This window comes from Trachypithecus francoisi, unplaced genomic scaffold, assembly GCF_009764315.1.
Source record: "Trachypithecus francoisi isolate TF-2019V2 unplaced genomic scaffold, Tfra_2.0 Contig01579, whole genome shotgun sequence".
In the NCBI taxonomy this organism is placed as follows: domain Eukaryota; kingdom Metazoa; phylum Chordata; class Mammalia; order Primates; family Cercopithecidae; genus Trachypithecus; species Trachypithecus francoisi.
Genome location: NW_022681442.1, coordinates 6400797 through 6424029, shown reverse-complemented (window position 1 = coordinate 6424029; position 23233 = coordinate 6400797). Strand labels below are relative to the sequence as shown.

The window sequence follows — 23233 nt, the reverse complement described above, 5'->3', positions numbered from 1 at the left end:
TGTCATTATTTGAGTTCAAGTACTTTTTCTTAAAAAACGGCTCTTAAACACAGATGCATTTTTTCTTAACTACTGGTCATGATATTCCATTGCCCCCACCCACGTGTGTGTGTCTGTGTGCGCGTGTGTGTGCGTGTCTGTTGCGGCTTACCTGTAACACTGGTTCTGAGCAAGTGAAAAACTTGCCAATGTGTTGTGGAAGAGAGTAGCAATGCTCATCCCCAGCAGCGAACGTTCCCGAGTTTCCATCTCTGCTGTGATTATGTGCAGGGCAGTCATGCGGAAGAGAGACTGGGTGGATTCTGCGTGGGCAGAACCATGACCAAGGGAGAGGGGAAGCCAAGAGGAGGGATTTCAGATGGATAAACAAGTTTCTCACAGTCGAGGAATAAGAACCACATGGGCAGGCTTCCTCGGAGAGGCCCGTGCCCCAACCTAGAGGACACGAAGCCCAGACCAGGACTGTGACCTGCAGCTGGAGACCCCTCTTGACCCATGGGGGCTGGTGTGCTAAGGTGCAAAGGGAGGGAAGAGCAACATGTAGCGTGACACCTGCAGACAGTTCTTCCTGTTCTGGAATATTCCGGCTGGCCCCAGGGGTGCACCCTAGGGCAGCCCACAGCCAGCCCCTGCTAGATCCTGGCTCCCGGCAACCCTCAATGCTGAACTCTCCCGGGATTCCTGTGGCGGCAAACAGCCCTGGTATGTACCATTTTATTTTCACTCCAAACATCCTTCCTGGGACCATCCCAGCAAGCTGAGCATACTATTTTCAACTAAGGCCCTGGCATTGTCTAGGAATGTTTTCAGGGCTAAGCAAATTGCTAAAGCAAACATCTTATTTTCGTCTGCAAGGACAGCCAAGCGCTGTAAAAACACTTCCCGATAGGACTTCCAGTGGAACGGCCCCCTCTGGTGGTGCCGTTGGCACCAGACACTCTGGTTCAGGGAAAGTTCTCACTGGGCATCTGGGGCTACACCCACACTTCCCTTGACGGTGGCTCCACTGGCAGCCGCCCTGCTCCGCACCCCTAGATGCCCCAGGAGAAGGCCAGAGAAGGCCTGTGGGCATGAAGGGGTACAGGCCCTGCAGCACCAGGAACAGGGCCTCCCTCACCTCTCCTCCTTCCTGCTCCAAGGGACAGCCACAATTTGACACCAAATCCCACAGATCCCAGTTCCAGGAGTGGCCTGGGACTCAGACACCAGGTGATCTGGATATGGGAGAATATAACGGGGTCTACAGCAGCCAAGTCTGAGGCTCCCACACCAAGCCAGAGGCAACTGAGAGCTGGTACCACAGGCCAGACGGAGCCCCCGTGCAGCATCCTGGACCCGCTAGCTAGTCTGCACTCCTGGGTTCAGTATCCTGACCTGCGAGCTGGCCTGCATTCCTGGGTTCTCAAATGCACCACGGTGAGGTGCCACCTCCTCACAGTCACTACAACTGTCACACCTTTACTGAGAGGAGCAGCTGTAGCAATAAGCAGGCTCCCCGGTTCATGGCATTCTGTGCACTGTTCCCAGCACTTTGCATGAATTCACTCATTCCTCCCAACAGTCTCAGGAACCAGGTATGCTTTCCTTATCTAAAATGACTCAACGGAGGCCCAGGGTAGAAAACAACTGGCTTGGCCGGGCGCGGTGGCTCAAGCCTGTAATCCCAGCACTTTGGGAGGCCAAGACGGGCGGATCACGAGGTTAGGAGATCGAGACCATCCTGGCTAACACGGTGAAACCCTGTCTCTACTAAAAATACAAAAACTAGCCGGGCGAGGTGGCGGCTGCCTGTAGTCCCAGCTACTCGGGAGGCTGAGGCAGGAGAATGGCGTAAACCCGGGAGGCGGAGCTTGCAGTGAGCTGAGATCCGGCCACTGCACTCCAGTCCGGGCGACAGAGCAAGACTCCGCCTCAAAAAAAAAAAAAAAAGAAAAGAAAGAAAGAAAACAACTGGCCAAAGACAGAGCTGGGGTGGAGGTGGGACTGAAGTCATGTAGCCAAGGGGTCGTCCACACCCTGAGCTTGTGATGGACCTAAGCTCCTGTGTGTTTCACTTCCTGTTTCAATTGCTAAACTGAGAGGGCCCTGAGCGACTGGTCCCACTGGGGCTGGGGAAGCAGAATCCAGTGGACTCAAAACGGTGCCAACAGGGGAACGGGATACGCAGGGGGTGGCTGAGGTCTACACCCTCAGTTCTGGACGACTAGAAAGAGAGGTCCCTGAACGGGGGGTCGGGGGCACAGGGGTGCTCTCAAAACTCCGCTAGTGTTAGTCCTTTTATTTTAGGAAAACACACTGAACTACTTGCTGCTGTAATAGAAGCTGGGGTTTACTGTATAATGGCCTGGTAGGATGTGTCTGCAAGAGAATGCACGTGAAATGAGGGTGATGAGGACATCTGCTTTTTTAAGTCTGTCCTGTTTAAAGCTCTACATTTGTAACGTGGGGACAGTGCCACCCACTCTGAAGGCTGCAGGGAGGTTCTGGGACAGCAGACACCAACTGGCAGCACGCAGAACACAGCGTGAGGGGTTAGCGTTAGGGTTAGGGTCACTGCCATCAGTAATAAAAAACACGGAGGGACCGGGTGTGGTGGCTCACACCTGTAATCCCAGCACTCTGGGAAGCCAAGGCAGCTGCATCACCTGAGGTCAGTTTAAGATCAGCACCAACACGATGAAAGCTCGTCTCTACTAAAAATACAAAAAACTAACCAGGTATGGTGGCACACGCCTGTAATCTCAGCTACTCAGGAGGGCTGAGGCAGGAGAATCTCTTGAACCTGGGAGGTGGAGGTTGCAGTGAGCTGAGATCACGCCACTGCACTCTAGCCTGGGCAACAAAGCGAGACTATATCTCAAAAAGTAAAAAATAAATAAACCACTGAGGGCACCCAAGGAACGGCATCTGCTGTGCACCCATGTTTTTCTAATGACCCCAAGAGAGACTGGCTGAACAGACAACTGTGCTCAGATGATCTTTCTGGCTTTCCAGTGAGCAGGCTGGACCTCCACAGGAAGGGAGCTTAGCCAAAGAAAGGACAGCTCCCCAGCAGCGAGGCAGGGCCCTGGGCAGCTGTGCACAGCCATGGCCAGCCTCGAGCTGGACCTCAGCCCCAACCGTGTGCTGTGCTAAATGGCCATCACTGGTGGAACCAAAAACGAACAATGGGAAAATTATCACATTATTCTTCTACGAAGCAATCTGGAAAGCTAATTACGTGTTACCCTGAGCACATCTTCATCTCTGATGTGGAAACAGCATGGGCGAATTGGTCTGGAGGAGAAAAACATCACACTTAAGAAATACGGAGAATGTATTTCTCTGCAAGCCACACACGTGTTTTACCCACGTGTCATGAGGACTGTGGCACCCTGATGGGGACTGAGCGTTCATTCCTCTGCCCACGTGAGGAACCAACAAAAGATGGCAAGGACGCCCCAGGATAACACCCAGACACGTCGACTCGTGCGTAAGGCCTCACGCACGGTCCTTTCTTGCTGTGGCAAAACCGTTAAGTTTCTCTCAACACACACAAAACCGAAGTAAAATGCTCGTCCTCTGGCTCCCCTACAGTAGTAAAAATTAATTGCCACATAAAATTGCTGATTCCTACCAAATGAAGCTATACGATTTATCAACTCACGGATGGCACAAACTCAATAGTGGTTTAACTACATCACCTGAGTTATTGCTGTGTTTTCTCTCGGTGACAGCTTTACGGGGAATGTAAGTTTTGCGAATTCATTCACATAGGACAAACTTCCAAAGTAAACAAAGGCACTAAGCAGACACAGCTCTCCCGTGGCTATGTCACAGTGATTCTCGAAGCCACAGGGTTCCCCCCACCCCCAGGCTGCAGCACCACCTTCTCAGGGGTGCTCTCTGCTGAAGCCCTCAATCCTCTGCACCCCAACTTTAGAGGCCAGCGTCATTTAATTATCCAACTCCACCTCCACATAGGAATCCAGTTATTTAAAATGCGTTAAAAAAGTAAATCACTACCAGTAGCTTTTGTATTTTCGACCAGGGCAATGAATTTATAAATCGCTTGTATATATGGTGTGGAAGACAATTCGATGGTGAACACCTCAGGGAACACCACAGTCTCCTCTGTTTTCACCAGAGTTTGCCTGGGAGCCAGGACATCCCTATCACCTTCTGGGTTCTTTCTGTTTTTTTCATAATTCGTCTCCTGCCCATTAGACAACAATGGATTGATCTTTTTCTGATCTGCATTAGGCCAGGCACACACAGGTAAGTCACCTTCCGGTTTCCACAATCATGGGAACATCAAGTACTTCTTCCAAACTCAGGCCTGCAGAGAAAAATAACTTTGGCGGGAGGGGTGCAGTCCCTGGGGAAACAGTGTTCTTGGTGAGGACAATGCCGAGGTCACCCATCGGTCTCCAAAGAATAGCAGCTCTACTTCTCAAGGGAAGAGAGCCCCAACTCTAAGAATTTCAGGTACAAGAAAAAACACAAGTGCCACAATCCATTGTCCACGTTTGCCTTATGTTCTATAGATAGTCAGGGTGCATGCTTTGAATCCGTTTTAGAATCCTGTTCTTAAGGACAACTTGAAATAAAAATCAGAGAAGTTTCGTTTCAAAAGAGGCAGAGAGGTGACTATCCACCCAGTGGATTTCACCCATTCTCGCCACGCCAATGTCCCTGGTCAGCCTTGACCCTGCTTCCCTGACTATGTAGTGAGATGTGGGGATGCAGCCCAAGGCTTGTGGTTAAAAGACACAGGAAGAAAAGACAAAGAATGAAATCTTTCTGGTTTGGTGACTTAGCTCAGAGCTGGTCTGGTTCTTCTCTACTTTCTTGCCAAGTTTTGCATATTTGGGATTTCAGTTTCACTAGTTTCCCCACCTCAGTGGTTTTACTGCTTAATGAGCAGAGAATATTCTCCCACAGGTAACCACAACTGTTTCACACAGAATATAAAATACCCAGCAGAGAAACTCACTCGATGATGAGATGTTTGCCACTAGAAAATACATCGTACTGTCCCCATTCCACGGGTTCCCCAAACCGCTCTACACAAAAACTGTGGTTGGGGGGTTGCTTGACAGACTGTTCTTTGACTGGGCTCTTTGGGATCTGGTCTTTCAGGGAGGTCCAGCCATCATCAGATCCAAGTGGAAGTCTTGCAACTGGGGCACTCTGCTTGAACTGAAATGCCCCCAACAAGAGCCTCATTCTCTTCGTGATAATTTCCTGCGCTGCACACATGAATCTGCGTGCTTTTCTGAATGTGCACTTTTTAAAACACTGAAAACAACCCTAGGATGAGTCAACATTTTAATGCAGCTCGTACCTGACTGTCAACTTCAGCAAAATAAAGGGAAGGAAGAGCAAAGCCCACAGGGACGTTGGGGAAGGGGAGGGGGGAGGGGAAAAGGCAGGATCCGGCTAACAAATGCCAGTATCAGGGAAATACCAAGTCCACATCCTGCGCAGTCAGCTCCCCGGGGTTTGTTTCTGTGGGTCTCTGAGCTGAGAGCTAAGCGGGCAGGAGGGAGAAAGTGGGAGGTAAAGTTAGAGGAGGGACTCACTGTAGGAGCACACGGTCAGCTCCTGTGGCCAGCCCCAGTGGAAAAGAAATCCCACCACATTTACATCCATTCATGCTCCATATGAAGACGCTGAGGGTCACTGTCCTCTTCTAGCTACTCGATTCAGCTGGCTTTCCAGTCTATCAGAAAAATGCCATCATCGGCTGGGCATGGTGGCTCTCACCTATAATCCCAGCACTTTGGGAGGCTGAGGTGGGCAGATAGCTTGATCCTAGGAGTTTGAGACCAGCCTGGCAACACGGCGAAACCCTGTCCTAAGAAAAATACAAAAATTAGCCCGGCTTGGTGGCATGCGCCTGTAATCCCAGCTGCCCAGGTGGCTGAGGTGGGAGGATTGCTTGAGCCCAGAAGGCAGAGGTTACAGTGAGCCCTGATTGTGCCATGGCACTCCAGCCAAAAAAATAAAAGAGCCGTCATCTTCTTGATGGTGAACTCCGTCTAATGCTCAGGCTGATGTCCTAACACCCAGGACAATGTCTGAGTGACCAGTGGCTCTTGGCTGAGGGATGTGAGCTATGAGGCCCTATATCATAGCTTCTGTTAACATGGCGATGGCCAGGCACAGGCAGCCATCCCTCTACCAAGCCACATCCCAAATCCTAACCCCAGCAGAGCCAGAGACTCAATGCTTTCTGTCCCATGGAGCTACCAACATCAGGACCAGCAGGGAAATCGGCAAAACATCAAGTCAGAATGTCCGGTGCCTTCTAAGCAGTCAGGTGCATGCACTGTGCTAGGTGAGCGTGGCGCAGGGAACGGAAGGCAGGCAGGGTGCACAGATGTAACGGAGGAAGCAGGCACGGCCAAGCACCCTAGAAAGTGCTGTCATGTTTCGTACAGGAGCCTGCTGCAGGTGGCTCACAGGGACTGGAAGCATGGCCCAGAAGTGTGGGCAGCATCTTTTCTGTTTGCACGACTCAAAGTTTGCCTGGTGGAGGAGGGTGACACCTGCACAGAAGCCAGGGAGTACGGTGCACCAACCTTCAGTGTCATCTCCAGTCCTGCCACTGACAAGTGAGCTGTGTGACTCTGGGTACATCACCTGAGCCCTTCACACCTGGGGGTTTCTTAGCCATAAACGGAATGACCTCACCAGAATTTTAAAATGTAACAAAAAAGGAACTAACTCAGTAAATGCCTCAGGGTGAACTCAAGACTCCGGAAGTCTCCAGGGGAGACCAGCGTGTGCAACGTGCCTCTTCCTAGCTCCCCTGGGCCGTCTTCCCAGCTCCACGGAAAAGTCTTTGGTCAACTGAATGCAGGCACGGCCGCGGAGTTCCTAAAAGCCCCCGCCTGACCACCAGGCCCAGGTGTCAGGGAAGGGCGACCCCTACTGATGGACAACCAGACACCCCCAAGTCCACCTGCTTTGTGGGGCGATTCACTGTTGGCCGGCCAAGGCTTACACTTTTTTCTTTAAAGAATTTTTTTATTTAGAAATTACACACCAAAAAAAGTCTTCTGTGAAACCCATAACCCAGTCCAGGAATGAGAAAAACATCACACAAACTGCAGCAGAGGAACACTCCATGAAACACACGATCACAATCAAAACTGCAGCAGAGGAGCACTCCATGGAACACACGATCGCAATCAAAACTGCAGCAGAGGAACACTCCATGGAACACACGATCGCAATCAAAACTGCAGCAGAGGAACACTCCATGAACACACGATCGCAATCAAAACTGCAGCAGAGGAACACTCCATGGAACACACGATCACAATCACAACTGTCGAGGTCATCAAAAATAAGGAAAGACTGTGAAACTGCCACCGCCACGTGGGGCCTAAGGAGAAAGACAGTGACATGTAAGGTGAGAAACTGGATGGGATTCTGGGATGGAAAAAGGACATTAGGTCATTAGAATACAATGTAGACTTCAGTTAATATTAATGTATTGATAACTGGTTCATTAGTTTTTAACAAATGTCTCATATTAATGTAATGTCAAATGATAATAAGGAAACCAGGTGAGGAGATTACACAGGAACTCTCCGTGTAAACTTCTAGACGTTTCTGTAAATCAAACTGTTCTTAAAAATATCTATTTAAAAGGGGAAAAAACTGCTTCTATATATGCCATTTATCAAACTTCTTATCTCAAAACCTAGGCAAAGGATATAATATAAACCAAAATATATGAGAAACTAAAGGAAAATATTAATGGCACGCATAACTCTCATTCTCTTTCTCTCAAAGCACTAAGTCACAGCAAGTGTTAGCTGCCAGTCTGCGTATGTAGCCTTTAGTTCAAGGAAGGCCCCAACCTGTACACTGAGCCAAGCATCAAGTCCCATGGGCAGGGCCCGTGGTGGGACTCCCTGACCTGGGTCATCCTGTGACCCCACCTCTGAAGCAACCAAGTACAGAGTCTGCCCAAGCAGCCACCAGGCTGCAGATCCAGGGCGGGTCGATGTATACCCCAGGAGGCACCCCCAATTTCAGGCCCTCCTTGGTGGGCCTCTCACTTGCCCACTTACCACAGGATCTGCCTGCCCTCTGGTGCCAAGCAACGCCGGATGAATACCTAGTACCTCCAGACAGTCAGATGGGCCTCAATTCAGCGGGGGTATCCAACAAGCAGCCAGAAAGCAAAGCGAGGAAGATGACAGTCAATTTCACCATGTGGCCCAGGCACACAGACTCCAGAGGATCCTGGGAAGCGTCACAGCTGAACCATTGTTCTGCCCCATGACCTTCCTGGTCTGCGAAGGACATGTCCATCCTGATCACAGATGTTCATTGAGCCTCTGCTAGGCACAGGGTAAACACCATACAATGACCACCCCCAAATTCAGAAGTGTGAAACTTCATCTTCATCTACATTAAAGAATTCAAGCTATGTAGACAGGGAGTTATATAACCAAAAGAAAATGTTAATTTGCACACATAACCCCATCCCCTTTCTCTCAGAATAGTTAAGTTATAAAAATCTAGAAAGTAGAGAACATTTTATTTGCAGTCTGGATAACTATGGTTTACTGCGCAATGAAACTCAGAATGTTTCCACTAACAGGCCACAGGTTTCAGGGCGGCGGGAAGGCCAGGAAGAACAAGTGTCCTGGAGGTGGCAGCTTCGTCTCTATACGACACCACAAACGCTGGGTGTCCTGGAACAAGGTGGCCAGGGTGCAAAGGTCTGAGTGCCGTGGCCGAGACAAGTACTGGGTTTCCCAGTGTGGTCCCTTGGGTGAGGGAGCTACAAAGGACTCATCAGCACCCTGCGCAGAGGGATTTCTGAGCACAGGACCAGGCCCTGGAAGGTGGGAGTCCTGAGACCAGCAGGGCAGTAGGAGATGCTCCCTACCTATTCCTTTGCAACTTAGAGGTCAGGGTTGCTTTGCCCTGCTGGGGGAATCTGCCCCTGCTGTCTCCGAGGCCTCACTCTCCCCTCAGCCAGCTGGAGCACTGGGTTCTCCTCTGGATCGACCTTAGACAACTCATTTTACTGTGTATCCTCCCGTCGCAGGCTGGGGCTGGGAGATCAGCTACAGGAACAGAAGGGCTGCGGTAACGCTGGTGCCCACCGCCCCCACCAGCCAAACAGCCTCAGGGCTGGCCTCTTCCGGTGGCCTTTCTCAGGACCAAGGGTTTCTTGTTCCCTGCCTGCCTTGGCTGAGTGACCACCTTCTCCAGTAGCTGCCTGCCAGCCAGCTCCTGCGAATCAGGACCTTCTGTCGACAACACTACATACAAATTGTGTTATGACTTTGTAAAGCTTTGAATTCCAAAATCAGAATTGGGATTAGTCCAAGCTGTAAACACCCACAATGATGAGTTTCATAAAATACCGCCTATGGCCAAGCGCGGTGGCTCAAAACTGTAATTCCAGCACTTTGGGAGGCTGAGGTGCGTGGATCATCTGAGGTCAGGAGTTCAAGACCAGCCTGGTCAACATGGTGAAACCCCATCTCTACTGAAAATACAAAAATTAGCTGGGCGTAGTGGTGCGCACCTGTAAAACCAGCTACTCAGGAAGCTGAGGCAGGAGACCTGCATGAACCCAGGAGGCAGAGGTTGTAGTGAGCCTGAGATCCCGCCACTACACTCCAGCCTGGGTGACAGAGGGAGACTCCATCACAAACAAACAAACAAACAAAACAAACAAAATTCCTGGCTGAAAGTTTCCATTAAGACAAGCTTGTTTTCTGATATTAAATCCCCAAGCCAGGGCATGGTCATTTCTGTTTGTTGTGTCATCTAATCAGGACATGGAGATTTCTGTCAAGAGTCTCCTTTTTAATGGAGGTTCTCATACAGAGGATTTTGTTGTTTTCCCTACTCCCCAACTCCCCCACCATCAGAAAGTTGACAGAAAGCAAAGATGTGAAATTACTTCCTTTTCCATACCACACACACACACAAACCTGAAAGAACTGAATACAGAAAGATAAAAAGTTACCCTAAGTAACTATAGACTTTGGATAGTAACAATGCATCGATTACTTTGGGAGGTCTAGCTGGGCAGATCACTTGAGGTCAGCGGAAAGATATATATATATATATGTCATTAACTGTAACAAATGCATCATACTGGCCGGGCACGGCAGTTCACACCTGTAATCCCAACACTTTGGGAGACTGAGGCAGGCGGATCATGAGGTCAGGAGATCGACACCAACCTGGTTAACAAGGTGAAACCCCGTCTCTACTAAAAATACAAAAATTAGCTGGGCGTAGTGGTGCGCACCTGTAAAACCAGCTACTCAGGAAGCTGAGGCAGGAGACCTGCATGAACCCAGGAGGCAGAGGTTGTAGTGAGCCTGAGATCCCGCCACTACACTCCAGCCTGGGTGACAGAGGGAGACTCCATCACAAACAAACAAACAAACAAACAAACAAAATTCCTGGCTGAAAGTTTCCATTAAGACAAGCTTGTTTTCTGATATTAAATCCCCAAGCCAGGGCATGGTCATTTCTGTTTGTTGTGTCATCTAATCAGGACATGGAGATTTCTGTCAAGAGTCTCCTTTTTAATGGAGGTTCTCATACAGAGGATTTTGTTGTTTTCCCTACTCCCCAACTCCCCCACCATCAGAAAGTTGACAGAAAGCAAAGATGTGAAATTACTTCCTTTTCCATACCACACACACACACAAACCCTGAAAGAACTGAATACAGAAAGATAAAAAGTTACCCTAAGTAACTATAGACTTTGGATAGTAACAATGCATCGATTACTTTGGGAGGTCTAGCTGGGCAGATCACTTGAGGTCAGCGGAAAGATATATATATATATATATGTCATTAACTGTAACAAATGCATCATACTGGCCGGGCACGGCAGTTCACACCTGTAATCCCAACACTTTGGGAGACTGAGGCAGGCGGATCATGAGGTCAGGAGATCGACACCAACCTGGTTAACAAGGTGAAACCCCGTCTCTACTAAAAATACAAAAAATTAGCTGGGTGTGGTGGTGTGTGCCTATAGTCCCAACTACTTGGGACGTTGAGGCAGGAGAATTGCTTGAATCCGGAAAGCGGAGGTTGCCGTGAGCCAAGATCGTGCCACTGCACTCCAGCCAAAGCGACAGAGCGAGACTCCCTCTCAAACAAACAAACAAACAAAAAACAAATGTATCATAGTAATGTAAGATGGTAATTATAGGGAAAGGCCAGGTGGGGTGGCTCATGCCCATAATCCCAGTGCTTTGGGAGGCTGAGATGGGAGGACAGCTCGAGTCCAGAATCTAGAGACTTCAGCGAGCCATGATGGGGCCACTGCTTTCCAGCCTGGGTGACAGTGAGACTCAATTTCTAAAAAATGATAATAATAATAATAATAATTACCAACAGTAACAGGGAAAACTGTATGTGAGGTATATGAAACCTGCATTATCGTCACCATTTTTATGTGTATCTAAAATTTCTTTTTTTTTTTTTTTTTTTTTTTTGAGAAGGAGTCTCTTTCTGTTGCCCAGGCTGGAGTGCAGTGGCGCAATCTCAGCTCACTGCATCCTCCTGCCTCAGCCTCCTGAGTTGCTGGGATTACAGGCATCTGCCACCACGCTCGGCTAATTTTGTATTTAGTAGAGGCAGGAATTCACCATGATGGCCAGGCTTGTTTCCAGCTCGGCCTCCCAAAGTGCTGGGATTACAGGCGTGAGCCACTGTGCTCGGCCTAAAATTTTTCTAAAATAAAAACATTTTTTAACCAAAGAAAAAAAAAAAAATCACCCACTTCCCTCACACTGCATTCCTGCAACACAAAATGCCTCATATGCAGTGACTGCTTCCCTTCCCAATTCTGAGCAGATGCTGCTCTCTGTTGCATCGAAGCGTAATCCAGGCACATCCAGATGCTCCTGAGCCACGTGCCAGGGCTGCCACGGCCTCGTATCTGTGCTATCTGTGCCCTACTCACCCATGCAACCACCGCCTGCTGAGAGGGGAAACGGAGGCGGCGAGCGGCAGGCTCCCTGCTCTGGGAAGGGAAGGAGCATTTGCAGGAAGGCCCAAGAACATGACAGCCTGGTTGAAGGCCCCTGCACAGCCCTTGGCACTGGACTAGGGGGCCAGCCAGGGATTCAGGGATGATGGAAAAACCAGGAAACATTAATAAAATGCAGAACACTTGGTGTGTGCTCCTAACTGAGGAAGCAGCAAAGCTGGCTAACAAATTGGTCACTGGTACAGTGAGCCTGAGCCCAAGTGGGACAGGAAATTAATCCAACATGCTGAAGCCCTGAGTTCCAACTGCTGGAACAAGGCGAGGGGGTCCCACCCCAAAAGTGAAGTAAGACCTGAAAGATGGCCGTAAAAACTTACAAGCCTCAAATTGAAACAGAGCCAACGGCGATGACAGCTGGCCAAGGAGCTGGAGAGTGGACCAGTCCGCCAGGTTTTAAAGAGCTTTTTATAGAAAGCAAGGCTGACTAGAGCCAATGAAGAATAAAACCCTTAGAAGACAGTAACTCTCTAAAACCACAGTTAATGGTCCAACGGTTCTTCCTTCTATCATGAAATCAAATACCCAGATACCCTGGAATGCACACCACCACTGCCAAATGTTCCCAAAGCAGACCCCACACCTTTGCAAATGCCGCAGATTCAGAAACAGAGGATGCAAGCAGGAAACGGAATCTGGCAACTGTTGTTGAGGGGAATGGGCCAAAACAGTCAGCTGCACATAGGGTACTTGGTGGACGACAAAAGGTCAAGACAGGCACTTCCCCTGGGCTGAGGGTGGCCAGTCCGGGCCCCGGACACCCACACCATGGACAAACCTGGAGGCCTGGACATGGGCTTTTCTGGCTAGAACATAATCCATGTACATGACCGGGCACGGTGGCTCACGCCTGTAATCCCAGCACTTTGAGAGGCCGAGGCAGGCGGATCACGAGGTCAGGAGTTCGAGACCAGCTTGGCCAATATGGTGAAACCCCATCTCCACTAAAAATACAAAAATTAGCTGGGCGTGGTGGCGCGTCGCCTGTGGTTCCAGCTACTCTGGAGGCTGAGGTTGCAGTGCGCCGGGATGGCGCCACTGCACTCCAACCTGGCGAGACTCCGTTAAAAAAAAAAAAAAAAAGGAATCTACAAACAGCTCCTATCTGTACTGCAAGAAAAGGAAATAGACAAAGCTGGGTGCAGTGGCTCACGTTTGTAATTCCAGCATTTTGAGAAGCTAAGGTGGGCGAATCACCTGAGGTCAGGAGTTTGACACCAGCCTTGCCAACATGGTGAAACCTCATCTCTACTAAAAATAAAAACAATTAGCAAGGTATGGTGGCAGACACCTGTAATCCCAGCTCCTCAGGAGACTAAGGCAGAGAATCACTCTAACCTGGGAGGCGGAGGCTGCAGTGAGCTGGGATCACACTACCGTACTCCAGCCTGGACAATAGAGTGAGACTCCGTCTCAAAAAAAAAAAAAAAAAAAGGAAACTGACAAGAAGGCCCAAACAAAGAAACAGATGCCAATTGCTTGGGGCCCTCATGGTAGCTGGGGAGGAACCCACACCTACCACTGGCATGGCTGGTTCCCCAAGTAACTGCCTCCAAGTCCCTGGAGCACATAAAGGTCTTGTAGCAGGACCTATAGGCTCCAATCAAGTAACAGCTAGTCTCAGATATTCAGTATGTTCCCCTTGATAAGCGTTCAGGACTAATTATTTTACAAGGCTCCAAATCATTAACAAAACTGTTGACTACACTTTTGGCAATCATTATTTAAGTCATTACTAATGGGTAGATGCAATAAATAGAGATGACAGAAGGGCAAACAGCTGAGCTCCCACCTCCAGAGCCCAAGAACATAGTGTCAGAGAAAGCTAACAGCCATGGCAGCTCCACGTCGGCTCGCCCAAGTCTTCAGATGTGAGCCCTGCCTAATAAAATCACTGTCTGCAATGGAAAGGGCCACTCTCTTACATTTTCACATCATCTTTCTTTCTTCATCTCAATGTGGTTGATGTCCACTTAAAAGTTCAAAAACAGGATGAGAGTTCTTCAATGGCTTCTGAATCTCTCTCTCTTTTTTTTGAGATGGAGTCTCACTCTGTCGCCCAGGCTGGAGGGCAGTGGCGTGATCTTGGCTCACTGCAGCCTCTGCCTCCCGAGTTCAATTGACCAGGCTCAAGCGATTCTCCTGCCTCAGCCTCCTGAGTAACTGGAATTACAAGTGTGCACCACCACACCCAGCTAAATTTTGTATTTTTAGTACAGACAGGATTTTACCATGTTGCCATGCTGGCCAGGCTGGTCTTCAACTCTTGACCTCAAGTGAGCCACGTGCCTTGGTCTCCCAAAGTGCTGGGATTACAGGCGTGAGCCACCGTGCACGGCCGGCTTCTGAACCTCTTTCAAATGGGATTTATTTTTTTAAATAAGATAAACATATTAATAAAATTGGAAGCCAATTTGTATGTGACAAACAATTTTTAGGTGGCAAGTGAACTGCCTTGATTCATATACGGATTGATACAACTGTTATGGCTATAGCAGCTAAGTTTTACCAAAAAGAAAGATAGAAGTGAATTTCTCTTAGAACATAGTGAAAGTCGCCAGGACTGGACACATGAAATGGCCAGCATCTCTGCGTGCTGCCCTCCGGAAAGGGTCTGCACATGGCGACATATGAGAGAGAAGACTCCTCGCAACCGGGCCTGGTGCTGGTTGGAGGCTATCTGACGTCATCTTTCCCAGGAGGGTCTGTTCTCACTCCCACGGTCCAGACGTAGAAACCCTAAACCCTGATCTTCAAACCCACCCAACACCACAGAATGCTGGGGATGTTCTCAGTGCATGTTCAGCTATATCTCCCCCTCAGCACTGCTGGTATTTTAGGCTTAACAATTATTTGTGGTGGGAGGCTTTCCCGTGCATTGTGGTACGTTCATAAGCCTGGCCTCTACCCTCTAGATACCAGTAGCATTCTCCCTCTCTGAATATGATAATCAGTCCCTGAAGGCAAAGTCTCCTGAAAGCAGCAGCTACATGAAGGTCTCAGAGAATACAGTGAACATAATGAAGAAAGTAACAAAATAGCTCAGGGCAACAAGGATCCCCTACAGACAACTGGCTGTAGGCAATGACCTGTCTGGTGTGCCATGAAGACCTAGCTGAGATGCACCCTCTGCAGTGAACACTGTTTTTTTTTTGTTTGTTTGTTTGTTTTTGAGATGGAGTTTTGCTCTGTCACCCAGGCTAGACTGCAGTGGTGCGTTCTCTGATCACTGCAACATCTGTCTCCTGGGTTCAAGCAATTCTCCTGCCTCAGCCTCCCGAGTAGCTGGGAATCACAGGTGCCCGCCACCATGCCCAGCAATTTTTGTATTTTTGGTAGAGATGGGGTTTCACCATGGCCGGTCTCGAACTCCTGACCTCAGGTGATCCGCCCGCCTTGGCCTCCCAGAGTGCTGGGATTACAGGCGTGAGCCACAGCACGGCGAACACTGTCCTTTTTACATTGAAGTAAGTGTGACTGGGTGTACGTTTCAGAGTGCACAGTACGTATTCACTGTTGTTCTCCAGCAACTTCTTTCTTACCTTGAAGCACTCTGTGCAGTTCTTCCATTTCCTTGGCCCTTCCCAACAACTCGGACCCCATACATCACTCAGGGCTGTTCCTCATCGGCTACAGGTTTAACCTGGCAGAGAGGTACAATGAGCTGAGATGGTAGCTCAATGGCACAGGGACACTGGAGCCACCTGTGGAACCACGAGTCCTACCTTGACTAGAACTTCCACAGGCGGAGCTGAGAAAACAACAGGTGGGAACCTGGACTCCTAACTGACACCAGGCAGACTCAATTCCAAACGTGAAAGTAAATCAATCAAACTTTTACAAGAAAACAAAGGAGAATGTCCTCAGGATCTTGAGTAGACAGCAATGACCTAAGGCACAAATGCACTAACCATAAAATCTAAGACTAGCCATCATAAAAAGCTTCTGCTCATCAAAAAGATCACAGAGTGACAATACAAAGCAAGAACATACTTCAGTAAAAATATGCAACAATGCTCTTCCATCTAGAATATATCAAGAATTTTGACGGTTCCAGTATACTATAGTTTGCATATGACCCCCAAGAAGAGTATGCTGGAAACCCAATCCCCCATCATTCTGGGAGGTGGGGCGTAATGGGGTGATGAGGCCATGAGGATCCACCCCCATTAATGAATCAGTGCTGTTATTGTGGAGTGGGTTCCTTCTAAAAAGGTGAATTGTATTCCCTTTTCTCCCTCTCGTCTCTCTTTGCCCCTTGGCCAGGGAATGACGCAGCAAGAAGACCCTCGCCAGGTGCCAACCTTGTGATCTCGGACTTCCCAATCTCAAACACTGCAAAGCCAATTGCTGTTCATTATCAATTACTCATTCTGTGGTATTCTGTTCCAGCAGCACAAAATGGACTAAGACACGGGAAGAAAAAAAATCCAGACAAAGCAATTTTTAGAAGAGGCAAAAGACTGGACAGGAATTTAAGAGAATACCCAAATAGCCAATTAGGACATGAAAAGGTATCTAGTATGCACCAGGAAAACACAGATTAAAATGTGCTGAGGTTCTACTACACATGCACCAGAATTGCCAAACGCAGAGGATAACGCTAAGAATTGCCAAAGCTGTGGAACAGAACTCCCATGCGCAGCTGGCAGGAGTGGAAATCGGTACAACTCTTCTAGAAACCCACCAGGCAGTTTCTACCAAAGCTGAGCATGTATATCCCAACGGGCCAGCAATCTTCTTCTAGGTATGTGCTCAACAGAAATGTCTGTAGCACACGTGCACCAAATGACAAGGATCATGGCGGCGGCATCATCCCCAACAGCTCAAAGCTACCAATCCCAAATGACCACGAACAGAATGGGTGTATAATTTGTGCTACGATCACACAGTGGAACTGTATACAGCAGGAAACGACTCCCTCCCTCCGTCCCATGAGGAGCCTCCTCTATCCTTTCTTTTCCCAAGCTCCAGACCCTCATTACCCAGCTATCATCCCCTAACACCACAGGCAGCACCCACCTCTGGGCCACAGAAGACGACCCTGAGCAAACATGGCTTAAGGCTCCAACCCTGCCAACTCCACTCAGGTGGGCTGGGGCGTAGCACTGGCCCTGGAAGGCTGGTCCAGGCAGCAGCTGGGTTCCAGCCCCAGCGCACGGCCATTGCCCAGTCAGCTCAGGTCCCTACACACCATGGGAGGCTCACCCTCAAGGAGGGTCAAGATCTCCCCTGGGTCCAGAAGCCTCAGTTCTGTCCAGGACCACTGTCAACACTCAGCTCCTTCCCCAGGAACTCGGCCACCTCCCTTCTTTCATCATGGCACCACATGCCTTCCAGCTCCTTCCCACTCACACAAAGGAGCACCTGGGACTGGAAAAGCAGCGCCTCTCCACGCAGCACAGACTTCACTTTCCAAGTTCTCCCGCCACCGACCTGACGTGGAAGGCACACTTGGCACAAAAGGAACAGACAAAATCCAGTGCCAGTCAGGTTGGCGCTGTTCTGAGAAGGCATAGACAAAAACAGAAACTGAGTCGTAGCAGGGGTTAACAATTTTATATCCACTCTGGCAAGAGGCGGCTTGTTCCTCAGGCACTGCCTGCGTATTTCCCTATTTCATCCCTGGAGAGTTTCAATGTCCAGAAAGGTTTCTTCCTTCCCAGACCCTCTCTCCATCCTTCCCAGTTTAAATGGTCATTTCTGCCAAGAATCATCTGTCTCACTACTTCCTGCTGGTCCACTAATTACAATAACAAGAAATAACCCTGCAGTGATGTCATCCAAACTTTTACTTCCAGATGCACCACGCCTCCATTTTGAAAAGAGAAAAAATTCACAGCTCTTGCACTCCAAAGCTTTCATGTGTCCAGAAGCGCTCACCCCAAGGTTTTATAAGTTAAATAAAAACAAAATGTGTGTCAGGCACCGCTGCCACCAAAATGTCGCTATTGTAAGCGGAAAACAAGCCACTGATTGTGTAGGGCTGTGAATGTAGGTTTATATACATAAAGAAAAGCCACATTTTCAAGACACATGTAATGAGATGCAGGGTATAAGACACACTCAGTGTTTCTAGCATGTGTGAGCTAGGGAGAGTTGGTTTCTGACGTCAGCAGGGACAAGGCGGCACCTGTTGGGGATGGAGTGACTCCCTTATCTGTGTTCTTAGAGCAACAGGGCTGGAGACAGGGAAGGAATAACCCCCATCTGGCTCCAAACTCCTCAGGCTTGCGGAAAGGGTTTACTCACCCCCTCACCAGGCCTAGCAGCCAACAGCAATCGGTGTAGTTAATTTTTTGAAGGGATCAAAGAATAAAGCTGCATCCAACAGCACATTCTGGAAAGTTCTAGGCTTGGGATTACCAACAAAAAGGGCTCTCTGAGACAAACAACTGGGAGCCTGCCTATAACCCTGAAAACCCAGGTCAACTGAAGAAACCACCCATGAAAAAGCTGGGGGTACCGTGGTGATGCCCACCCTAGCTGATGCCCACGGGGCCCCTGACCCTCTGCCTCCTGTGTTCAACCTCAGCTCACCTCTCAGTCCAAACGGGGCCACCATTTGGAGTCTGTTCTGTGATTTTGGCACCTGGTGTTCCAAGTTATCTTAGGTTGTGGCTTAGGCGGCCAAGTCTGACTTCAGATTCAGCCCTGGGTGGTGCTGATGCGGGGAGGCGGGGGCTGCTCTGACCCCATCATCACAATTCCCGCAAGAACCTTTCTCATGGGAGGACAGGCTTGGGCGTTCAGATCAACAGAGGAGGGAGGTTCTAGGACATATTTCCTGCGTGAAGATAGGCCCAAGAATATTGTTTTTGTCTACAGCCTGCCAGAAACAAGGTCTTATCAATTATTATTGATTACGAAGCCACTTCACCACCTCAAACTGCCTGTTCTGCGGCCACCCCAAGATTGTTCTACTTCCACAGCCTTTTTTTTTTTTTAAACCCAATGCACATTGGCCATTTCCTGACAAATTCTACCAGGGTTGACTTCAAAGTGTCGGAGGGAAGGTGCTGTTTTGAGTTGACACGAGGTCACAGACAAGCCAAGCTGCGATGGTTGGGGACAGCTCTGGAGGCGGAGCAAGCATCAGATCCTGTAGGGACGGCCAAACCCAGAAGGCCTTGTTCACATACCTCTAGGGACTCATGACTCTCACCCAGGGCTTAACCTGACCCTTACCAACAATAGTGTTCTTTCTTTTTCCTGCTGTGTTTTCCTACCATTGATTTCAAAATCTAGACCATCAAAAAATCTGGAAAAACCAGGCCCGGCACGGTGGCTCATGCCTGTAATCCCAGCATTCTGGGAGGCTGAGGTGGGCAGATCATTTGAAGTCAGGAGTTCAAGACCAGCCTGGCCAACATGGTGAAACCCTGTCTCTACTAAAAATACTACAAAAACAGAGCTGGGCATGGTGACGAGCGCCTGTAATCCCAGCTACTCGGGAGGCTAAGGCACGAGAATCGCTTGAACCCAGGAGGCAGAGGTTGCAGTGAGCCGAGCTCATGCCACTGCACTCCAGCCTGGGTGACAGAGTGAGACCTTGTCTCAAAAAAAAAAAAAAAAAAAAGCGGGGGCGGGGGGGTGGGGAACCAGGAGCTTTCGGGAGCCTGCCTGGGACATCACCTGCCTCCCTGCATGAGGCTCCTGCTCTAAAGCAGACGGAGGACACGGGGCACAGTGCCTTTCACAGCTACTGGCTCACATGCCAATCCACAGTTTCCAGCAGTGGTGGCATTCCTCTCCAGGGAGGAAAATGCTACAGAATATTCTCCACTGGTCAATTCATCTGCCCGGTTGGATCTCCTTCCAAACTTAAAATCTAGGCATTCAGTCCTGAGAATGCCATACTCTTACATACTCTTACAGGTTCTCCTTACATAGACTGAGATCAACAGTGGGTCGGTTTCAATAAGGTATGAAGAAACAATGAGGCAAGACCATTTTGAAACAGCCCATTATATATAAAGAAAATTCAATCAAGCCTTGGCTATAAAAACAGAAGGGTGGACCGTGCACTAGCCTGTCATTAATAATTAATTCTCCTGTAATGTCCCAATATGGACTAAATAACCTATTCCCACAAGAAAATGTATTGTCATTGATAATAGAAGACCAAAATGTCTATAATGGTTGCTAATTTGAATAGAATCAGTTCCACACTTAGGACAAGTGACTATTCCAATGGAGAGTTTATTCACAAGGCATTTTCTCACATGACGCAGGGAGACTGATGTAGAAATTGCAATCCTCTCTCCTGTGATGAAAACCACTTCCACGATTAAGCACTCCATGGAGAAGTACTTACTTAACAGCTTTCCTTTGGATTCTAAATGTTTTCTGCACATTTTAAACAGTCAGCTCACCCTCCATTCCTGGTAACCGTGCTAAATGGTTTCGATACTGTACCTGAGCATTTACAGTGATCTTGTCAAATAAAACGTTCCTCCAAGTTAACTCTGCTGTATATGTATGCGCTTAATATCGCAGCTTACTGCAAAGTGCACAAATCATTTTAACAGAGGATAAATTTAACTACCATGAAGGCATTTTACACTCTGCTTAACTTCACTGAGGGGCCCATATTTTTTGGAGAAGATAAATCATGCTTCCACATAACTCGACTTAGGGGAATAGCAGTCAAAACTCACAAAGAGAAATAAACCCAGTTTCCTTGGATTAGGGGTAAAACAAACATACCCACACTCTCAACCAGGACATCTGTCCCCTGTCCCCTGTGCCTCTTACCACAGAGTGGTAGCCACCAGTGCACCCGGCCCAGGGCAGGTGGGTTAAGGGAGGGGCTGGGCCATGAGCGCACCCTCCTCTGCCCCGGTCCCTGTCCTCTGGCCATTCGGGAACAATGGGGATTGAGCACTGCTGACCTGACAACACCCCTAGCATGGGATGGGGAGGGCTGCCATCTGCGCCATCTTGGCTGTCACCATTAGAAACACAATCTCCAATGGATCTTTTCTAAAAGGAGCTCCAGGCCCCACTGCCAAAAGGTCTCCAGACGCACATAAGAAATTCAAAAAGGGGGAAAAATAGTCACGCAAGAAATCCATGCATACAGCAGCTGAGGTCATCAATTATTTACTGAATGAGGGAACCTTAGCCATGGCCCATCTGGAAAGGCCAGACTTAGGTCTCAAGCTGTGCCCCGCAGGTCAATAGCAGGAGCCCTGCTGACCTGACAGGAGCCTCTGAACTCAACTCAGGGTCACAGGAGTGCATTCTCAACGTTCAGTGGATACAAGTGCACATGTGTCACCTCCACAAATTAAGGACACTCAGCTCTGCCTCCCACATTCCATACCCAGACCTGGTATGCTAAGATGCACAAAATCATGTACAGGACTTAAAAAAAAGCTGGGGGGGGGGGGGAGATTCAGATAATAGCTTTACAGTGGAGAAAGACGGACACGATCTTAGCCAAGTTATCAAAGTTAACCCCACCAATGATAAGATAAATTCACATGATGTGCCCTCCTGATCCGCTGTGCTGCGAACAACAGTGGTTCCTGTGCATTCCTGCCCAAAGTGCCCAACTCCCACCAGGAGAAAACACAGGACAAACCGAACTGAGGGCCATTCTACAAAACGACTCGTCTGCTCTCTTCAAAAACATCAATGTCATGGTACAAAGGAAGACAAGAAACGGTTGCAGATTAAAGATAACTAAAGAGACAAGGAAACCAGAGGCAACGCAGAATCCCAAGTTTCTTTTGCTATAAAGGATCTTGTTGGGACTACTGGCAAAATCAGTAAGATCTGAATAGTAGATATGATTCTCAATGTTAATTTCCTGACTTGATACTTGAATTATGTGAAAGAATGTGCACTGTGTTTAGGAAAAAGTAACTCCTCCATCCCTAAATACTTTAGCCCTATATATTTGCAAATATCTCAGAGGGATCTGAAAATTATACACTCTGTGTGTGTGTTTCTGCGTATGAGAGAAAAACAAGCAAATGTGGTAAAATGTCATTTGGAGAGGCTAGGTAAAGGGTAATTAGAAATTCTTTGTTCCATTCTTACAAGGCTTCTGTAAGCCTATAATTATGTCAAAAGAAAAAAGTCAAAGGGAAAAAGAAAAACAGACATGAACGGCCACAGTGATTGTGTTCAAGTATAAGAATCAAGATTCACTGACATTTCCCCAGAGAACCCAAATTTTTGCAATGTGGTTTCATTACTCTTAAAGATAAACTATCAAAATAAAGTAAGAGTCACATCATGTCAGGGGCTTCAGGTGGAAAGACAGGCGGGTCAGGGAGGGCAAGGTCCCAGGCCTCCTCCTGTCTCTGCTGGCGGCTGCTCCAGAGGAAGTGGCCACCGAGAACCCACCCACTCCCTACCCAGGCTCAAGTATCCAAACTCCAGGCCAGCACTGTCAACGCTGCTCAGGGGTAGGCTCTGTACCTGCTGCTGTGTGCCAGACAATTCCACACAGCCACAGTACAGTCCAGAAACCAGCCAGAGCCAGCCCGTGGGCAAGGGAACAGACCTGAAGGTCACAAAGCTTGGCGTGCCCTCCCTGATGGCCCAAGGTTAGGGCTGGCCATGCCGGAGCTGGGGGCTGCCCTCCTCCCACTAGGCAGCCACACTGCCTTCAAAATCCCCATCCATGCTCGTTACAGCCAATGGACAGCCTCGCCTTGGGGATGTGGCCAGATGGGCTACCTCGTCCATGCTCCTTATAGCCGACGGGCAGATTCACCTTGGAGATGCTGCCCTTCTGGCCTCTCTGGAGAAGACAGAAAACTCAGTAACTTCCCCAAAAAGCCCCTGCTTTATGTAGTGAACTTGTACTTCCCACTAAAATTAATTCTTAATCAGATTTAATAGGCCTCTTGCCTCAGGTATCATTTTCAGCTAATGTTGACTCCCCCATGAGGAGAGCATGGTGGCTGCACAAGTCACTGTACCGTATCCATGATCATTCTTCCTCTGCCAGTTTTCCTTTTTTTTTTTTAAAACAGTGTCTCGCTTTGTCACCCAGGCTGGAGTGCAGTGGCGTGATCTCAGCTCACTGCAACCTCCGCCTCGCGGGATCAAGCGATTTTCGTGCCTTAGCCTCCTGAGGAGCTGGGACCACAGGTGTGTGCCACCACATCTGGCTAACTTTTTGTGTTTTTAGTAGAGACCGGGTTTCACCATGTTGGCCAGGCTGGTCTCGAA

The 23233-nt window shown here is 48.8% G+C and overlaps 1 protein-coding gene and 1 long non-coding RNA gene across 12 annotated transcripts in view; one reads left to right on the top strand and one right to left on the bottom strand.

Moving 5' to 3' along the window:
* The window catches only part of CTBP2 (C-terminal binding protein 2), a 173370-nt gene that overhangs the window by 72480 nt on the left and 77657 nt on the right, over positions 1–23233 (bottom strand). The gene's annotated exons all lie outside the window — the stretch shown is intronic.
* LOC117065207 lies at positions 395–18376 on the top strand. Its single transcript, XR_004429856.1, has 2 exons — positions 395–702; positions 16307–18376. It is a non-coding gene; the product is annotated as an uncharacterized LOC117065207 (long non-coding RNA).